Here is a 20,640-nt window from a genome sequence, read left to right on the forward strand (position 1 = left end):
GTCTGTATACCTCTTTCTCTGTCTGTGGTTTGGTTGGCTTCTTGCACTGTGGTCTGTACTGTCTTCTTCTTTCAGAGAATCTGTTTGTGAGTCCTTTGCTTGCTGCCTGGGATGGGTCGGGACGAGGGGAGTGAGTCAGGCCAGAAATGAAAGGGTTGGCGAGGTGGTTGCCCGATGTCGGAATGTCAGATGAAAGGAAATGTTTGCTGCAGGTTTGGTTCATCCGCCGATGTGGTTATGAGGTCATTCTTTTTAAAAATATGTGATACAGAACACGACGAAATAAAATCAGAAAAGGTGTACATATTTGTGGGGCGTTCTTGCAAAATGAGACGAAACAGGGCACAGGCCGCAGTGGAGTAAAATGTGAAAAAGAAACGAATGGGGGAGATTTTTTTCTTCAATTTTCAGATTTATTGATATTCGTAATCTTAGACATGTCTACTGCACATACAATATAGTTTAAAGAAATAGTATTAACAATTGTGGAATAAACATGTTTTTAAAGGAAAACCAATTGGCAGTGTTTGGCACCTTTCATTTTCACAAATACAAAACTTACACTTCAAAGGCCTTCTTAAAAGTATTTCATGTCATTAAGTCCAAACTTTGAACAGCCAAAACTTGTCAACGGAACGTTCGATTTAAGTACAACAAATAGTATTGTAAGGCCAATTTTAATTCTCTTTCCTAATACCTGCAAACCCCCATTTCAACATCTGCCCAGTTTTGTCTCATTTTGCCAGAACACCTCACATATAAGGTCTCTGTTAATTGCTGTGCATTACAAGGGCGGATCACAGGGGTATTTTGGACACCAAACCCCCCTCTCCCCCCATCCCCCAGGAAAATCCTGGATCCATCACAGATATATGTGAACTTTCAGTTGACATGCAAAACTAGTAGCAGGAACATGTATGTTATCATTTTCGTCTTCAATCTTTGCCTTATCTCTCTTGCGCTGTCTGGGGATGCGCGCTGGTGTTTCAGCCTCTCAAACACTACCCACCCCTGATAAATAAAGGTCGCTTGGGATGCTAGAATAATAGCCGTAGATACCACTCTTCTTCCCTAGAGGACTTGGAAAAAGCCCTGTCGGCACGCTTCCCTACTCACTCCCCGGTCTTTAAAGTGACTACACAGGCAGCCAATGTACTTTTCTAGGCAGGGCACACCCATCCTGCTCAAGTCAAGCAGTAATACCCATTATCCCATGCAGAAAAAAATGCTAATTTTTTGAACAATGGGTGCACTTTTTCACAGTTCCAATTTACCTGTGCAGTCAACCAATAGCGTTGAAAAGGAGGAGGGTTCAAATAAATTCGCCCTCAAAAAAAGGACTCTTCACTCGAGCGCGTATGATTAGTAGTGCTCGTAAATTCCGAGGGATGGGTTCAGCGAAGGGAGGGGAGTGTCAGCAAGTGGAAAAATAATGGGATGTTCGACAGAGTGTGACAATGCGTTACGCCATCGGTGACTTTATTGGTCTGTCGCTCACGCACGCGTACAGCGAGAGTGCGATTTTTAAAAAATGACTAAGCCCTCAACTTCTGCTCAATTAATGCTCCAGCCAAGCAATGTCATTTTCACCAAGGCCAGATTTTTTTTCAAATTCAATAAACTCATCTAACTCACTGTCAGAGCCGTCAAGGTGAACAAGAGTTCATTTTGTTCTTTTTTTTTTCAGGAGACTTAAAAGGTTAGTTAACAACTATGTACCATGATAATCAACATTTTATTCCAAGCCACACAGACACAAAAAAAGATAAAAAGTTGATAACAAAAGGTTGGAGCATGTCCTGTTCGATGACTTTGGTCGTAAGTTAGTCAATTTCCGCAGAGTGCTGGACAACACAATCACTTTTTGAAGAGATTCACAATGTAAAGATAATGACTTGCAGGTGTTGCACCCATCAAAACCACCTGCCTAAACAAAAACAACCAGACAAGGGATAAAAAAAAAAATTACCCCCTGGTTTCGGAAATTATCGAGAGGGTCGGCCAATGTTTCAACTTGTCCTCTTCACTACCCTCCCGTCATATTTTTTCATTATTTGAATGAGCACCGCCTAATCGAGCAAACACTAACAAGTCTGACCACAGACAAACGCTTTGGTCGGTCTACATCAAAGGAGAGAGAGCATTAATCATCTTGTAGCGACGGGAGTCTGTGAATTTTTTTTTCCATTTAAGCAACCTTTCCTGCCTAGAGTGCAATGGTGCAAGAATTTGTAGTCACAAAGATGGTCACGCGAGCGTGAAGTTGAACGCTGGCAATCAGCCCCTGACAAAAGAGACAATAACATTTAACAATCCGTTAGTACCTTTGATTCGTTATGGATGGGTTGCTCTTCTATTGATCTGATGATGCATAATTTTTTTTAAGAGGCAATGTTAAATTGTTCATCCTGATGATGACGATGACAAATATAACCTTTGTCTTTGAAGGAAATTTCTCAATTTTTGGGGGGATCTATCTACTTTCGCTGCTTATGTAGTGGTTTTGACAAAGATTCATTTTTTGTTCTCTGCATGTGTTTTTATAGGGCCTGCTTACTGTCCTCTGAACAACCATGGACCATTAATACATGGTCCGTGGACCAACTGAGTCACTGACTGATGGACTGACTGACTTTCGGGCTGACGTACTGACTGACTGATTGAATCACGGAGTAAAGTTATACAAGATGAGTAAAAACATGCAACACAAATGGCAAGACCTATTTTGAAGTTTTGCCTGTGGCACTTTCAAATCTAGGATATGAAAGCCCAATTAAGGCGCTTTCTTTTAGCACAAGAATCATTCAAACCACTCATGTAATTTTCAAGTTACCGAATTTTGAACACAAACACCATTTTTAAGTTCTGTTCACGGATCACAAAAAAAGGAAGTGTTCTTTCAACAAAATGGAAACAATTCACATGCATCCCTATGAGAATTGTTTTTGTTTCGCTGAAAGAACACTTTCTTTTTTGTGATCCGTCAACAGAACTTTAAAATGGTGTTTGTGCTCAAATTTCGGTAACTTGAAAATTACATGAGTGATTTGAATGATTCTTGTACTAAAAGAAAGCCTAATGACTGGGTTTTCATATCCTAGATTTTGAAAGTGCTACAGGCAAAACTTCATTCCAAAATTCATTACTGCCATTTGGGTTGCGGTGTTTTTTACTCACTCTGTCCAGTTTCAATAAAGGTCAGGACCAGATATGGAACATGTTCTGTTGACACCGATTTCTTGAGCAGCAAGCAAGGCGAGGAGATGCAAGTATTTTCACCTTTTTTTTCTAAAAGCTTATCAAAACATGATATAACAAAATTCCTATGGGGAGGATAGTCCCCGAAACTACTTTTTCGTGACTCATAGTGTTCAAGTCGAGCATTAATGATCGACAGATTTTAGGCATTGTTGAGCATTCCATCTTCAGAAAATTGCCGACGAACACAGATGGAAAGTGCAACAACTTCTGAATAAATTCTTCCTTGCACTATACACCAACAAAGAAATTACCGGTACAACAACAAAAAAATCCCTGAACTTGCATTTTTTTATGTCCCAAACAGCGCTTAACAGTACTTTCTTACTTTTAGACAATTTTGATCTTACGGTCATGGCTTCGGACACGCTCGTTCCTTAAAAGAAAAATCTCCGCGAATTAAATGTTGCGTGAAGGAGACAATCGTATTGCACTGTCTGCGGTTTAGGGACTACAGTGCGTTGACATGGTCCCAACCTTTGTACTTCCTCCTTTTCGCTTGAAGTCCGCCCGACGGTTTGTACTCATCCGGAAAACTACATTTGGCATCCCTGATGAATTCCCTCAAAGAAACCTAGCAAATGAGGGGAGGAGGGGTGGGGGGGGACCACAAATAAGGAAATCCCCTGAATGGCTGTTTCAACTTTGTGGCACTGTGATTTTTTTCTTTACCTCTGCCGAAACACGCCACCTTTGAACTTGGTGTTTTGTGTGGACAAGGGATTAAAGGTCCTTTGTTGGGGATGTGTAAGTGCAAACTGCAAGTAGTGCAGTGCAAACACACTCAGAATAGCCTTTAAAATAGCCAAATTGCCATGGCTATTTCCTGAGTGAGAGGCAGGAATTTTGTGCACTGTGCGTACGGGGTGAAGACATTCATTTTGAACAATTTTGAAAATTGAAATAACTTCATATAAGATTTGAGGCTTTGCATGGTGGGGTATCGGTATCGTTTCGGTTTGCGGTAACACCATGTGGTAATAACTACAGTCTCCTGACGATGACTAGAGCAGGCTAGTCGAAACGTTGAGACCAAAGACAAGTTCTTTTAGAACTTACAGCAGGACTGTTCTAAACAGAACAAAAAAACTACTTAGCAAAGTTGATAATAAGCAGGACAAGTTCTTCTCAGAACTAATCAGGTTCTAAGCAGTAGTTATTACCACACGGTGTTACCGCAAACCGAAACGATACTGAAATAACTTCAAATTAAAGGAGACTTCATCAATTTTGCATACATATATGCAGAGAGCTACATGTAATACGTGTTGCAAAATTATGGGAAATGGACATTACCCCTCCTATGCAAACATATATTCTCTTCTATGTTGTCCTTTCAGTCAAAATCAATTACGTGACTGTTAAGAGCTCCCAGCCTACATAAAGCAGGAATGACTGGCTGTGGCTGTTTATGTAACTTGATACAGCTGTGCTTTGACTGTGGGTGATTGAGAAGTCAACCGTGCCTACCACTTGCCTGCTTTTGTCTGTTGACTGAAACTGACTAGTCAGAGTGCTTGCTCAAAAATGATCTGACTGTTTGTGACTAACCTGTGTAAAAGACATGGCAGGGGAAGTGGATGGAATTTTTGACTGTCTGTGACTGCTTAAACAGTAAGACGGTTAAACATATAGGGAATCACCTTTTCTGCATTTCCGCATTATGACAGTAGTGAGTACACAAGTTTTGTTACAACTACACGTATCAATATTGAAAGGCGAATATTTCAGAATAAAACTGTGAAATGTTAAGATCCATGCACAAAGACTGATTATAAATATGAGGTGAATCACCGAGCCTCTCAGTGGTACAGCAATAATGCCATTGATTTTTCCCCTTCTTTTAATTCAATTTTATCTTGATGACGAGCTCCACGTTGGGCGACAATGTGATCGGGACCAGTCCACTGGGGAGGGTTCGGGTGGAAGGCAATTTCCATGAATTTTAGGCGCAAATTGGACAAAACTGAATGAATGCGGAGCTACTGGTTGCAGCAGGGTGTCGGGGTATACATTCGATTATATTCCTAGTTTGCTGAACTTGTTCTTACACCAAAAAAATGGCAAACTTATCATAACGAAAACATCAACAAGACATAAGTCAAAAATGATTTTTAAAAAGAAAGGACTTCTTTCATTTTTTTGACCAGGCATCGGTAATGGTTGGATTACATTTGGTTATACATTGTATATGATCTTGTTCTTCCACCCAAAATGGCGGAACTGTCACAATAAAAAGGTTGACGAGATATATCGAAATAGCTTTAAGAGAACATATAATCTTCCAATTTTTTTTTGATCAGGCAATGGTACGTTGGAGTACACTCAGTTAACTTTCTAATTTGCTGAATTTGCTTTAACAGCAAAAAATGGCGAAATTCTCACAAAAGGTTCACTAGATAAATTAATAAGGATTTTCAAAAGCTGAATGCTTTCAATTTTTTGGCCAGGCCCTGGTATGGTTGGAGTACAACTTGCTCTTGAACCAAAAAGAGCTAATTATATAACAGGTTGACAAACTCAAGCAAAACAAATATTTGTATACAAATGCTTTCAATTTCTTTGTCCAGGCACTATAAGGTTGGTGAAAAAAATAGAATATTTCACTTTCCTCCTTCTGAGTTAAGGTACTGTGTGTGTAAAAATTAATATTATTTATCTGGACTTCTGAAGTGCATGTAATGTATATTTACAATGCACCAACCCGGTATCGCATTTAATTAATGGGCTTCTACATTAAACTGGACAATTTGATACAGTCAATAAGACGGTCCTGGTATTATTACACAGCACCTTGGCTTATTAAAGACACCCCTTCTATTACGACCAACTGTACCAGCCACTGTAATATCCCTGCACTAATGGGGGATACCACGGCCATATCGGGAGTGTCGAATGTCTCTTTAGATTTGCATCAGTCCCCCCAGGACAGAGACGGGGGAGGGGAAACTACAAAGCTGAAGCCGATGCGCTCCCCGGAGGGGACGCGCTTCGCGTGGGTATCCCCGGCAGTGGAGGGTATAATATACGAAGTAGCGAGAAAGCCGCCGCGGCCGTTGTGTGAATCATATACTTTTTGATGCCGTCTGGTCCATCTTGGAGAGTCCCGCGTAACCGTTGAGTCATAATCGGGGCCCGGTCAATACTGACTGGGGGCCTATGACGCTACTCGGGCTACTCTCCCCGGTGACACTGGATTGAGAGGTCGATGCCATTCAGGTGAAAACCATTTAAAAAGGTATAGCTTGGCTCGAAACATATGATGCATACACACTGTGTTCCTGGTATAAATGGTTGGTACGAGTAGTGGGCATGAGATTGTCAATTTTAAAAAAAAAAGTCTGAAAATTGGATGAATGTCTTTGCAAGATGCATGTCTTTCTGTACAAAGGTCTATATCTCAGATTCAGAAGGTCTAATTTCAGACATAAGTCAAAAAAAGATTTCGGTGAGATTTCGGTGGTTTTAAATGAAGCAACTGTTCCTTCCATCCTGACAATTTCTGGTTATTATCCATGCCAGGCAACCTCGATTCACAACTCTGTATTATTTCAGAGTCAACAATGTACATTGTACGTACACATATTTTCACACAAGACATTCTTTTCTGCATATTTTTCAGGGCAAATATCGGAGGAGTCTAACCTACATGTCCACTAATAACACAATCCACTATAACAACACCACCCGTTTTCCACAAGGCAAAAGTATGTCATTGTTAAAACAGATTTTGATCATAATGTAGACAATAATAAATGAGGATGCTAAGGAGATTACATTTAGGCCTAATTCGTTTTAACAAAAATCCGCCAATTTTTTTTTGAACAGCCTTCAATGCTACATGCAGTACTGACATAACTTTCTCTTACATGCACAATTTAAGACCCTAACAAAATTCCAAGATACAATGTAATGTCTAAAAGCATGGAGCCAGGTATAAGACACTAAAAATTCCAACGTGCTATGCATACAAACAGTACTCCCGAATTACGTGCGCTTACGAGCGCTTGGCAAGACAGAACAAAGGCATTTTCTTTGCAGCCGTTGGTTGACATAACCTTCTCTCTTTGCAATAAACCGGTGGGATGCCACCTGAATGTAAGAATGTTGCTGCTCATTAGACACCCCATTAAGCCCGGCTCATGAATAGTTTCACAGTGTGATACCTGAACTAATCGCAGGTAGATTGCTTGCTCAAATCAGGCCACCCAGTTTGCTGGATGAACAGTGTCTGGTTTGACCTTTTTTGCGCCTTTGTGAGTATCCCTGAGTCGCTGAGTAAATATATGATGTGAAGTGTATTTGGAAAACTATTGAAAGTGGGGTTACTGTCAGTTGTCAAATTGACACAAATAAGCCCTTTTCTATAGTAACAAACACTGAGAAACTGTTACCCGTTCTTTTTAGCTGCGGGATAGCAGCTCAACAAATTTGTTAGTAACAAACATTGACATTTTCTATTGCTCCTACATATTTTGACCAATTTCATCCAAACTTTGTAAAAAAGTATTATATCACCAGTAGCCTAACTCCAACATGTCACATGACCAAACTGGGGTCAAAGGTCATCATGGGGTCACTGAGGTCAAAAACCTGATTTATTTTGTACTCAAAACACTACTCCTTCCAGACATTACATGTCACAATCACGTGACTCACGTATTAAGACAAATTTGTTGGCCCGCAGCCTCCAAGATCTGATCAAGCTTGTTTTTCTTGCAATTGAACATGTAGGCTATTTGTTCAATTCAATTCGTTGAGTTTTTTTAGTTATCTATTAATTGTTCTCAGCATAACTTTTCCCAAAAGCCCAGAGTTTGTTGTATGTATGTCATATTAATTGAAACTTTGATGACAAGCAAATGTATCTGAAACGTTGAGTTTCCACAGATTCTTTTCGGAACCGCACAAACTCACAAAAGAGATTTTATGTCACACGAAGCAACCGCAAACTTTCTCGTATAACTCTGACAGTCTTACTTACTCTAAATGAGCTTCTCCTATAATTTTCAATGTGGTACTACACTTATATAAATATTTGCAAACCGTCCATTCAACAGCAGTGATATCTTCCGTACCATGAAGGAGGAACGAAAGACCCAACTTGCCATGTTCAATTGTTCAAGTTTCACAGATTTTTAAACAAAAGGGTTTCAAACAATAGAAACAATGCCACCATTTCCCAGAAGCAGGGTTGGGGAGGGCTATCAGGTATCTGTTTAGGCTTCGTGTCCAATCGAAGCCACAAGAACTCCCAACCTCATCCCCATGGCATTGAGCAATAATCTCTCTCCCATCGTGCTTTCACTGTCTGCACTCTCACCCTGGTAGTGGAACATTCGTATTGGCAAAATCTTACACATTTTAATTAGGTATGGAGTAGTCTCAGGCCTGTAGGCAGGGGGGGGGGGTGTCAGGGCTTAGAGGACCCCATCCCCTCCCAAAATGGGTCCACTTTTTCCTCGCGACTGACATTTGAGTGTATTTCCATGCGTAATCTATTGTTAATTAGACATGAAAAGGTCCACTTCATGGTCAAAATGACCTACCCCATCCACCAGGCTGGCTACGGCTCCGAGACTGGTGCCTGCCCATGCTTTAAATCAGTGTTTGTATGTGAATATGGTGTCCAGGGTACAATTCGTAGTGGATGGACGTAATAATTCACACTGAATGTCAAAACATATCAAATAGTTTTGAAATAAAATCCCCAAGTAAACAATGTCAATACGTAAATATCCATTACTTTAATGCGGGATCAAATAAGAATACAGAAAGCAAGTTTTGCTCCCTGGGTCTACTATTGTTTTCGAGGTTGAAAGCAGACCCTGAGAATGAGGTTGAAGAATTCTTTGATGGAAGGGACGGCCAGGGGTGTCAGACACAAACAGGGTTTCTGATCACGGCTAATCCCCTACAATGTCCCACAACACTTTTGGAATGTTCAGCCCAGCGAGGATCCACATTCCAGAATGCCGACCCAATCAATTACGCACAAACGTTTGCCATGGCCTGCAATGCCACAACTACCGGGTAGAAGAGGAATTTTATTGAGCAAAATCTGCCATATTTTCAAATGCAGTAAACAGGACAACTTTGAAAATGTTCATAAAATTTGGGTGACAAATTAATACCAGCAGCAGGTCATATGTAGGGCTAAGATGGAAAGTCGGTACACGTAGTCACAAATTTGAGGAGAATGCGAAATTTAACAGGCAGCAACTAGAGATTTACGGCGTCGAGGTTTACAAGGTTTCCCAGGGTTTAACATGGTATCTCAGGTTCAAAAGTAAGTTACAATTTGTTTAATTTTCTAATGTTTCCCAATAACGGAACAAATGAGTCAAATAAGAAACTCGGCCAAATTCAACCCCAACAAAAACCTAAAAGGCCTCTCCACACTATTAAACGTCTAAAGGCCGGTCCACACTCGGTGCCAAAGGGAAGGCCAATGTGAACTTGAGACGTCAAGCCGAGTATTCGCGCTGCGAATTCGTAAAAGTTGAACACATTTCAACAAGCGAATTTCGTAGCGAATGTTTCATTACGTCAAATTCGCTTCGTATTCGTATTTGCATGGAGTATGAATCGGGCTTAACACAGGTCCACCGTATGCAGAATATGTCCCATTGAACACAGGTAGGCAACACATACAAGTAAACCATTCACACTTTGCACTGGGTTGAACACATGGGCCGACAGTAGATTTTGGATTTTGTACCCAGGTGGAACCTCTCACTCAATCCTGTTCCCAACCAGGGTTGGAGTTTACCCAAATAGAGTGCCGGACATGCGAGTTCCTGAAATCTCTGCTCTCCCGAAATCTCTGCTCTCGAGCCAGGCCCTTTGCTACACAAACATTTCAGATTGTGTGCAAAACAAAACACTTTCCAAGAATACGTAGAAGTTTCCTTAGTTTCACATTTCCAAAATTCTAAATAAATTCTAAATAACTTAATAAATTCCTGTTTCTGCATTTGCCTTTCCGCCCCATCCCTGCCCAGCTTGAAAAATGGGTCTGAATTCCCATACCCCTCCTGACTCACCACCGATGAATGTGTGATAAAAACCCACAGCACTTTAGATAATTCCCTCAATCAAAAATACCCTAAAAACCACACAAACTCGTTTGACAAACAGTTGAAAACAAACCACCTCAGTGCCCTACACACCAGCACCTGTACTGCACCCCCCTCTTCAACTGTTTGCTGTCTGGATCAAGTAACAAGCAGGAGGCTGTTACAACAGTTCCAATGATGCCAGAGCAACAACAAAAAGGTGGAGAGGGGAACACCTTGGAATGTTAATTGGATTTACCTGTTGTACCTGTTTATACTGTCACTCTCTTCTTGCTAGGCTCTTTCAATTAAGTTTGGTCTATGCCTTGCTCTATGGTCTATATGCCCTTCCCACTTTACCCACAAGCTAACACCAAAGATTGGGATAATTCATGTGGAAATTGTGATGTTTCAAATCAAAGGGGAAAAAACTGTATAAAATATAGAGTTTATACCTCTAGTTCTTTTCAGAACCATTCTCTTAGTTTGAGAAATTATACCCACATGGTGTTTCCGCAAACCTCTCATTCAAAAAATATATATACTGTATACTTTAGCAAACACAATGTATGAACAACTACCAACAGTTATTGGAAAACAGTTCCGCATTAAAATGCAATTGGTCACCTGGCTGCACCATGTATCATTCTGACCGAAAGGATGAAAGGTTACATGATTTTTGACATACCTTCCTCTTCATGAAGTCTGAAACAACACAGAAAACAGACTTGTGCAAAAAAAGTGGAACCAAAACAATGTTAACTTGCAACACAAACCTTTAACTAACTTTAATACACAAAATCATTGAATGGATGAATTTCGAAACAATGCTAAAATGTTACCTGCTCCACCAAAAAGTGTTTTATGTCGCAAAAAAGTGAAATTGAGTTATATCTAGGTCTACATGGTTGGAAAGCCCACAACGTAAGCCTTCATTTGGTATATAATAGAGCTCCATAGCCCCTCCCGTTCTGGAGATATGACATGTATGCATATTAATTATTTCCTTGGAGTTCGAATTATACACCTGAGAAAACAGGCTTTGAAAAGCTGGCTCTGTTGAAGATTTGGGCACGGTGCACTCAAAATTATCTTGACTTTTTTCCAACTTTATTCATCGAAATCAACATTTCTGTGAATGAACCCTGAAACTTTAGGTGACCACCATATTAAATATATCATTCATGACAAAAATGAAAATCACATTTTGACGAAATGGTCACCCTCTTAACGTTGAGAGGGCCATTACACAATAATGCACAGCGCGACTTAATACCCTTTTTTGTGGAGTGGGTCACATATATTCATGTTAAACATATTAACCACGCATATTAATAGACCCAAGACCATTCATTTCAATATTTCTTTTTTTTTGTAAAGTGTTTCAATAAGTCTGGGGCTACTCCTTCGAATTTTCTGCTGTCACATTCTTGAATACCAAGTCTTCCTTTGGCCGCACTGAACAAAGAGAGTCTGGACATGCTCTGAAGACCTTTGAGGAGTCTTGTATGCTGTGGATTTTTACCAAAGTGCCACAAACTTGTTTGTCCATACCACCAAAGCCTAGTCAAGGACCAAGGGTAAACACCTTCATGAAAACAATGACTGGGAGGGTTTACTCTTTCCTGTGTGGGGTCCCTGTCTGACACAGGGTACAGAACAAATATCCGAGGGACCCAAGGATGCAGACTTTTTAATTTGAGTGACAAAGGAATACCGACTGAAATGTCTTTGGCACGGTCTTGGATGGAGTAAGGGTTAATACAAGTCAGTACATGTCAAAATGCTTGATGGGGCTGAAGAGGCAACTTTCCGGGAAATGTTTACTGACCAGAATCCCCCAAAAAATATGGATTTGTTGTCCGGCATGCTTAAGTCATTGCATGGGCATGATAGGGTCCTGTGGTCAATAGCTTACGGTGTTTGATTCATGGCATGGTACGTGGGTTCGAACCCTGACGGGGAACACGGTGCTTGTGTTCTTGGGCAAAACACTTTACTACGATTGCCTCTCTCCACCCAGGAGTAAAAAAAAAATTGCTATCTCGGGCTGCTGCAGAAAAATGGTCTCAATCCTGATGAACAAGGATAGTAATTGTAAAGCAATTTGAAACCGTAGGTATAAGGCCCTATATGCACATTATACGTGTAATGGTACCATTAAGGAGACACGGTATCGTAATTTCTTCGAACGTTGGGAGACATCGGTCATTAGGGAGACATATTCATGTCTCCCTAATGTCACAGCCCTCCTTTAGAGGCACAGTTTTAATGTCGCAATTAGGTTATATTTGTTGCTCGTGCTCGTGATCTAATTAGTAAACTTACTGAAATTTGTGGACAAGTCTATGGGGATGTCTCCCAAATGTCCAATCCAGGGTAATTATTATTATTCTTATTATCATTAAAGGGACAACTGTTAAGAGACTTTAAATTGTCCTATAGCTCTATGGTTAAATGCAGGGATGCCAATGTGTTTTTGCTCCAGAACCGTAAATAGTTGCCACGATTGCAATACACCATACATACACAAACGTGGCAATACCAAACATGTGTTATAATGTTGACCCTGAAGTTCAATACATTCGTGTATCATGCTAGCTTATATTATGTATTTTGCTAGCTTGGCAATTGTCATAAAATATTAAAGTCTGGATCCGACAATTTTAGACAAACTAAGCCGCCAGTGGCGGAGCACAAACTTTAGGCCTAATGAATAAATGAAAATAAGTAAGTTCACTAATGACCACTTCCTTTATAAATCTCCATTTAAATAATGCACACAGTGTGATGCCGGCCAACAAAATGTGCTCAGGACAGACTGCAGGGTGACTGCAGGGTGACTGCTGGCCGGAACTGTCTGTAACGCAACAGCAGGTCATCTTGTCCCCTTTTTCAATCCTCCATTGTTTACTGGCCCCCCACAATTTTCAACAAAAAATAAGGGTAGCCAGGTTAATCCTGGGCCAGACCAGCAGCCAGACCAGTTCTCCAGGTGACCTCTGAGTGACCTCCAGAGTATTTGATACAGCACACATGGCCTCTCTACTCCAGCAGCTAGTATTATGTTTACTGCCTGGGAAAAGGCCTTTTCACACTATTGCCCTACCCATGTTGAAATAATACCGGAGTCTTATAAAGCGCACGTATCAACCAACAATTAAGTACTCAAGGTGCTGGTAACTATGTCTATTTTTAAAGACAGGTAAATGAAGTTTGTGGTAAATATGAGACCCATTATGTAGCACCTTTTATAAAGGGTATACATACAAGGCAGCCACTGCTCTTAGCGATAAGTGTTACTGGGTTCTTTAACGTGCATTACACAACTCTACGATTTTACGTCTCATCCGAAGGACGAAGCAATAATGGTAAAGTGCCTAGCTCAAGATCACAACAACCATGTTCCCTGTCAGGATTCAAACCCATGCACCAGGGCACACGAGTCAAACACTGTAACCATTGGACCACAGCCCCCCCCCCCCCCCCCCCCCCACTAATGGGTCCAGTGTATAAGCTACATCGATGTATAGGGCCTACACGGGTCGGCATAAGATTTTGGATTATCTACTTAGAAATAACCTCTTAAAACCATGTAGAGCGCCGGACCCGTCTAGCAACCATGTTGGAGTCTTGGTAAGTGTGAAAGCGGTTCCCGAAATCTCTGTGGGCCCAGGTCCAACATGGAAATATTGGATACTGTTGGAGTCTTGGAACCATGTTGGAGTCTTGCTAAGTGTGAAATCGGTATCCAAAATCTCTATTGACCCAAATCCAACGCACAGAGATTTTGGATAGAGCAAAAAGGCTCAAACAGTCTCCAAACATTTTGCAAAATGTGGGTGCATTATCTACCCAATGATCAACCCAAGCAGTAACTTTATCACATACCGACACATTAAAACGCCATCAAGCCAACCTCCGTATCATCCCACTCATCACCTTCAACTTCACCCAGCTGACCCCCCACTACCACCTCCCAAGTATTCCCATTCTAAAGTGTTTATAATTTTTATTTATCAGGCATAAATCAAACACTGTCGGCTTGATTAGCGGAGGTTGACTTTTGGACTTGAGGAGACCGGAACCTTTCATCAGCGGGCATCATCAAAACCGCATCAAGATTATCTGCTCCGGTATCAATCGCTCTGACCCCTGACCCGACCTCTGTACTTTTTTTTTTGTGCCGGCGCCTTTGATGGGGTGCATTATTCTTACTAGTGCCCTCTGGAGGGGTAAATATTTACGCTGCGGCATATTGGGTACACAATGGAAACCCCTGGTCAATTTACGCAGATCAATCACTGGCCGGCTGGATTCATTACTGGTTGACTGGTCAAAAATACGACCACTGGATTGTTTTGGGGGGATTTGTTTTCTTACAACTGGACAGCAACGACGATATTCTATATGAGTTTTAATACCTTTCATGACAATTTGTACAAATGCAGAACTTTTTAATTAATGGAAGATAAAGCAATGACCATGACTCATAATTAGGCTGTCTTAAAAATGTATCAATTACAGGAGTGGTGAATAATGAAACATCTGTACTTTTTGCCAAAAAAAGTGACATAATAATTTAGACTAACCCTCCTATGCAAACATGCATTATGTGCCAAGATTTCCTTTCAGTCAAAATCAATCAAATGACTGTTTTAAAAAAGAAATTAAGAGCTCCCAGCCTACATAATGCAGGGTTGATTGGCTGTGACTGTTTCTGTATAACTTGATGCAGCTATGCTTTGACTGTAGGTGATTGATAAGCCAGTTGTGCTTACCACTTCCGTGCTTTGTCTGTTGACTGAATTGACTAGTCACAGTGCTTGCTTGAAATATGATCTGACTGTTGGTGACCAGCCTGTGTAAAAGGCATGGCAGGGGAAGAGGATTGATCTTTTGACTGTCTGTGACTGTTCAGATAGCAGGAAGGTTCAAAATAATCAAAAGTAGGTTACAAATACATAATTACTGTGAAATATTTTTTATGTTGCCATACCGGTACATCACTAACCTTCAGTGTAATGGCCAATAAACAACATGTCGCCTCATTTTTGTTATTCTACATGACGCAGGGAACATTTCAATATTTCTAATCAAATTAGAAATTGCGTATGAGAGTTGAATATACATAGCCTTTGGCAGTGTAATATATTTTTAAAATATTATACACTAATGGGCTCAGACCCAGGGGATATGTAAAGATTTAATTATTGACCAACTAAACGAGAGCGTTGGCGACAGACCACAGACAGGATATAGCACCCTGTGACACTGAGACATCGCAATATCAGGGTGAACGTTTGAAAGGTTGTCAGCACTTCTAGACGGAGTCGCACTCATGAAGTGTTCTCTGTCTCCCGCAGAATGCCTTCAAGACGTCCCCAAAAAAAATCACTCCTTGGAGAGACCAAGTCAGAATTTCTCGCCTCTAGAAGAATATTAACTATTATGGCTCTGTACAAGGCTTTATTTTTTTATTTTAATAATGAAGCTTCCGTTTATCCTGGTATTTCCAATCATAAATTGCATACTTTTTCTGGCCTTTTTTTATTCATGCAAAATCAAATATCGAAACAATGTTCACAAAAGAGTTGTCTAAGGCCGAGAAAAAATATCCAGGGAGATACCGTAGGTAGGAAAATAATTTTATTTTGCAACATTTTTTGTTTTGGTTTGTCTATCACTCAATTTTTACAACTTCGTACTTCGATTTTCACAAAAGGCAAAATTGTCCAGCCAACTTCTGATATACAGCCAAACGCCACAAATACTGATTCACAAGAGTCGTTTCAACAGTATTTGTATGATATTTCTTGCTAAAACCTCATATAGTTCAATACTCCAAGGTGTGCACTGGAGCGTAAACTGTAGAATAGGCCGTGCACAAGGTCAGCCTCCACAGACTCCACGGACTTTGAGGGTGTGTACAAAAGACAAGAGGGATTAGCGTGTTTAGACATCACCCGCAAGCAAGTCGAGGAAATTTCAATGACGTTTCAACCCGTCAGCCGTGCCTGTGTATAAAAACAGCCATTGCGTGTTATCACGTCCTCCGACGCGAACTGGTTAAGCTTACTTTGCTTACTATATAGGGTACCTTTAACGATATTCTGTCTAATTAATTCACCGGTTCAATTAAGTTTGTTTATTTAACCATTTCAATTAATTTAACTTATCTAATTCATAAATTTTTTTCAAAATATACTTTATTTTAAATTTTCGGCCAAATGTGGCAATAAAAAGTTGGAGGTCGGCAATTTGGCCGTAGGCAATCCCAGTAGGTCAGGTTACAATAAAGACAATATTTTTTCGGCCTTACAACTTCTGTTTTTCATTTACATTTTTAAAAGTGAAATTACACATTATATGAGCTCCTTTATTGTATCCAGTTATGAGGTGCATAATTATGATGCATTCTTGTTGTTTTTGTCAACATCTTATCCACAGCCCCTGAGCTTCCTCACTGACAGGTGCCAGTCTGACCCTCGAGGCCCAAGAACCTCCAAACACCTTTTTATCAAAAGCCTGGATCAAAAAGCCATGTAACATTATCACGCAGATATGAAAATTGGAAGCCTGCCAGAAGGCGTCGTGGCATTCAACCGCGGCGGGCCGTGGCCGGGATCCCCACCTGACAGGGAAGGGGCGACGCATGTCACATACGTATAGTGTAAGGTAAGGGATGTCTCACATTGTTATCTTTGGCGAGTCGGGGGTGAACTAATAGTGCGATGAGTTGGGTCAGCGATGTTGTAATTAAGGACGATGCGCCGAGAATGCTGTCAAGATCTGATGATACACTTTTTAGGCACAGTCTTCTTTCAGACCATGAGATGAACAAATACAAAGAAGGCCTTCTATTCCACTCTTGAGAGACCTCAGTGAGTTTGCTTTGAATAGACTTCATTCGTAATATAATTTCTCTCTTTGCCATTTTTATATGGGCAGTACTCACTTACGTTTTGCAAGTTAAAAGAAGATGCCAAAATGACCAGCAAAAATCCATGATTTTAGCCCCCCCCCCAAAAAAAACTTAACTACATTCCATCCCACTGGCATACCACTCAAATGAAAGATCTTGTTGTCCCCTTTAATTTGATACCACATTTGTTGTTGTGATGTTTGTATTTCTGAATATATAATAAATTTCCATTTTTTCCGTAGAATTCCCCATGCACATGTGCACCCTTCCTTTCTTACCATCCATAATCAAGCCACTTCATGTTTTTTTTCCCTGCCACTTCATGTTCCGACTTTGACCAGACAAACCTAGAAAAAATTACCCCTCGTCCAAAATATTATGATACGCCTATTTCGCGCAGCAATTTGCTTCCCCAAATGGGAACAAATTACCCCATTTTCCAGAAGTTAATACAGGGTTGTTTTATCAAGCTTTTTGACAAATGTACACCGGTGAAGCAGTCATACCATTGTCGCATCCGTCTGCGGATAGCCATTTATCATGCGAATTGGTCAATCAATTACCGCGCTGCGAAAGCCCCAGTTTGTGTTCTACAACCACGAATAACTAATCTCTTTGTTACTCGCGCTGATCAGGGCTGTTCAACTCTTGTAGTCTCTATGTACCATAGTGCATTAAACTTCAAGTACCATCAACTGCAATTCAGTCAAAGCCATTTTAACATTTTCATTTACTGCTCGTGAAGAAATTAATATCATTATGCACATCTTTCACTTCTCAACAACATGAAAATGGTTGGGCTATATGGCATGCTTGTTCGTTTATACTGTCTCTATTATTACGTTTGGTTATTATTATTATTTCATTCAGATGAAATCAACAACAAACATTACACATAACTATACAAAGATATGGAAACAAAGAACACTTGATTTCGTCCAGCTTTTTCTTTTCATAACAACCAGGGCCATTTTACCAAATTCCTATTGGTCGAGAGCCCATCATGTGGGGGGAGGTGGTTTTAATCCACCGGTAAACACCGCTGTGTTCTGTGCCACATTGCACAGTACGTGGGACACTCTCCAAATAAGCGCACGAAAATTTACGTCAGAGGCACGTCATATCCCGCATAGGTCAAAGGTGACTGTGCACAGCACCCGCAATGTGTGACATTCTGCCAGTCTCGAACAGCGAATGAACCGTTCTGTCGCGGAATATAAGTCCAGGTGGGAACGCAAGGTAGAATTACACCAAAGCCAGTCACGGTAACTTTCCGCGTGGCCGCTGAAGAAAAAGTCCAATGGGAACACGGCTTAGGAGTAAAATGACTAGAATAAAATCATTGGTCAACAAAAATTTGTCAACTTTTCAACTCTTTATGGTTTTTAACCAAAACGGTATTTATGAATGGGGATAATAATGTAATCAGCGACCAGGCCCCTGTAACTGGTTTCAAACCACACATTTATAACTGCTCCTTCACATTAAATTATCCCCTTTTAAAAGTGTATGGGTGGACAACATACATAGTTACAGGGCTTGGTGTCCGGTTGCAAGACTTGCATGTCTGTGGCTTTCCCCTTTCATATAAAATTCAAATGAAGTCATGGGGGTACAGCCTAAATTTCATTGACAGTGACACACACTGACAAGACCACAGAATTCCAATCTGATCTACATCTACCCAGCTCTCACAAAAATTGATACACTTTAAATGCCCCCTCTGGGCCTAAACATGCCAGTAAAGAATTCATCAGTTCTGGTTCCCCCGCAAAAAAAGGAGTGAAATTGATTTTTGGTCCTACATGTACATGTACATGCACACTGCACTCGCTATTTTATTTGCCCGTTTTGACTTTCAAGTCTGGTCAAGTGTAAGGGGATTTTTCCCTCTATTCAGGCAGGATTACCCAAATCTTTTGGCGAGTTCCGCCAACTAAACAAACACAACTACAAAGAACAGCCGAGAGCCCGGCGTGGTATACTTTTTTTTTGAAAGTGTTGTTTTCAAACAAGAGCTGGCGAAAAGAAGTTAGGTCTCTGGTAGGAAATTATATTTTCACAGGTGTCAGGGAGTCTTTATTACCTTTCAGAGAAGAAGACAAATATTTCTCCCTCTTGAAGGACCATTAAGTGGGGAAAAAAAGTGCATTTATACTGTGATGAAGTCAAGAACGGCAAATGGAATTAAGCCTGTTCTCCACAAGGAGCCACTGGGGCATGTCTTTTGGTACTTGGAGTGTGCACGTCCAATTGAAAGACAGACTTCATATAATAATAATGTGGTTTTTATAGTGCTTTATACCAAAGGTCTCAAAGCGCGTTTTTTACCCCTGTTCATCAGGCCATGAGACCAGTTTTTGCAGCAGCTCAAGATCAGCGCATTCTGGTCTCTACCTTCACAGGTACCCATTTATGCTCCTGGGTTGAGAGAGGTTATCGTAGTAAAGTGTCTTGCCCAAGAACACAAGCGCCATGTTCCCTGTCAGGGTTCAAACCCACGTACCAAAAAAAAAGCTCAACCAAGGTCGGCAAATACTGCAGCAAAATCAATTTTTGAGTTAGTAGCGTCTATCCACCTGAAATAAATTGGTCATGTTACATTTGTTTAACTACATGTATGTATACCGGTACCTCAGACATACTAACCAAAATCTCCTCGAGTTACACATTAGGTATCTTGGTCTAACGTTGCCACGATTGTTCTGTAATATGCATGCACAGTAGACTATTGCATGGTTACTGTTCAGGAATACGCAAGCGCAATAAACTATCGCGCAAAGCCTATTTGCACATGCGGTTTTGTCCTGCGCAGGACACTGCTAGAGCCTATGGAAAACTATCAGCTGGCACGTGATGGTGAACCGACCAGTCAGAATTCTGCTCTCCTACAGTCAATAAAAAAATATTGCCTCTTCCAAATAATGCTTCGACGATTTGGGCAGCACGTGCAGCATAACGTCATTGCCAACTGGAGTGTGATATGCATTGGTAGTACCATCCGTCATCCTTTGAACGGACAGGAAACGCTATTGTGAGTTAATTAACACAGCTCAGCTGGCCAGTGTGTTGTGATTTCTTGCCCAGTGTGCTTTCATTGTGCTCTCGCAGTGTTCGAGCCACGGCCACACGGGACGCAAACACAATAGGAATCAATAGTGGAGCAGACGGTTCAACCCCCCCCCATGCCTGTTGATGACCCAGTGACTAACACTGACTGGACGAGATATGAAGCGTGTTTTGAGTAACCTTGATCTCACATCAAATATGAGCATCTAACTATGAAAGATTCAAACTCTGCAGCTTCAAATGAACACAAATGCCTCAAAAGATAGCAAAGGCTCGGTAAGATTAGCAAACAACAAAACAAGCTGACGTAACAATCTTTTTCACAAACAA

Source organism: Patiria miniata, unplaced genomic scaffold, assembly GCF_015706575.1.
Source record: "Patiria miniata isolate m_02_andy unplaced genomic scaffold, ASM1570657v1 HiC_scaffold_2, whole genome shotgun sequence".
NCBI classification, from domain to species: domain Eukaryota; kingdom Metazoa; phylum Echinodermata; class Asteroidea; order Valvatida; family Asterinidae; genus Patiria; species Patiria miniata.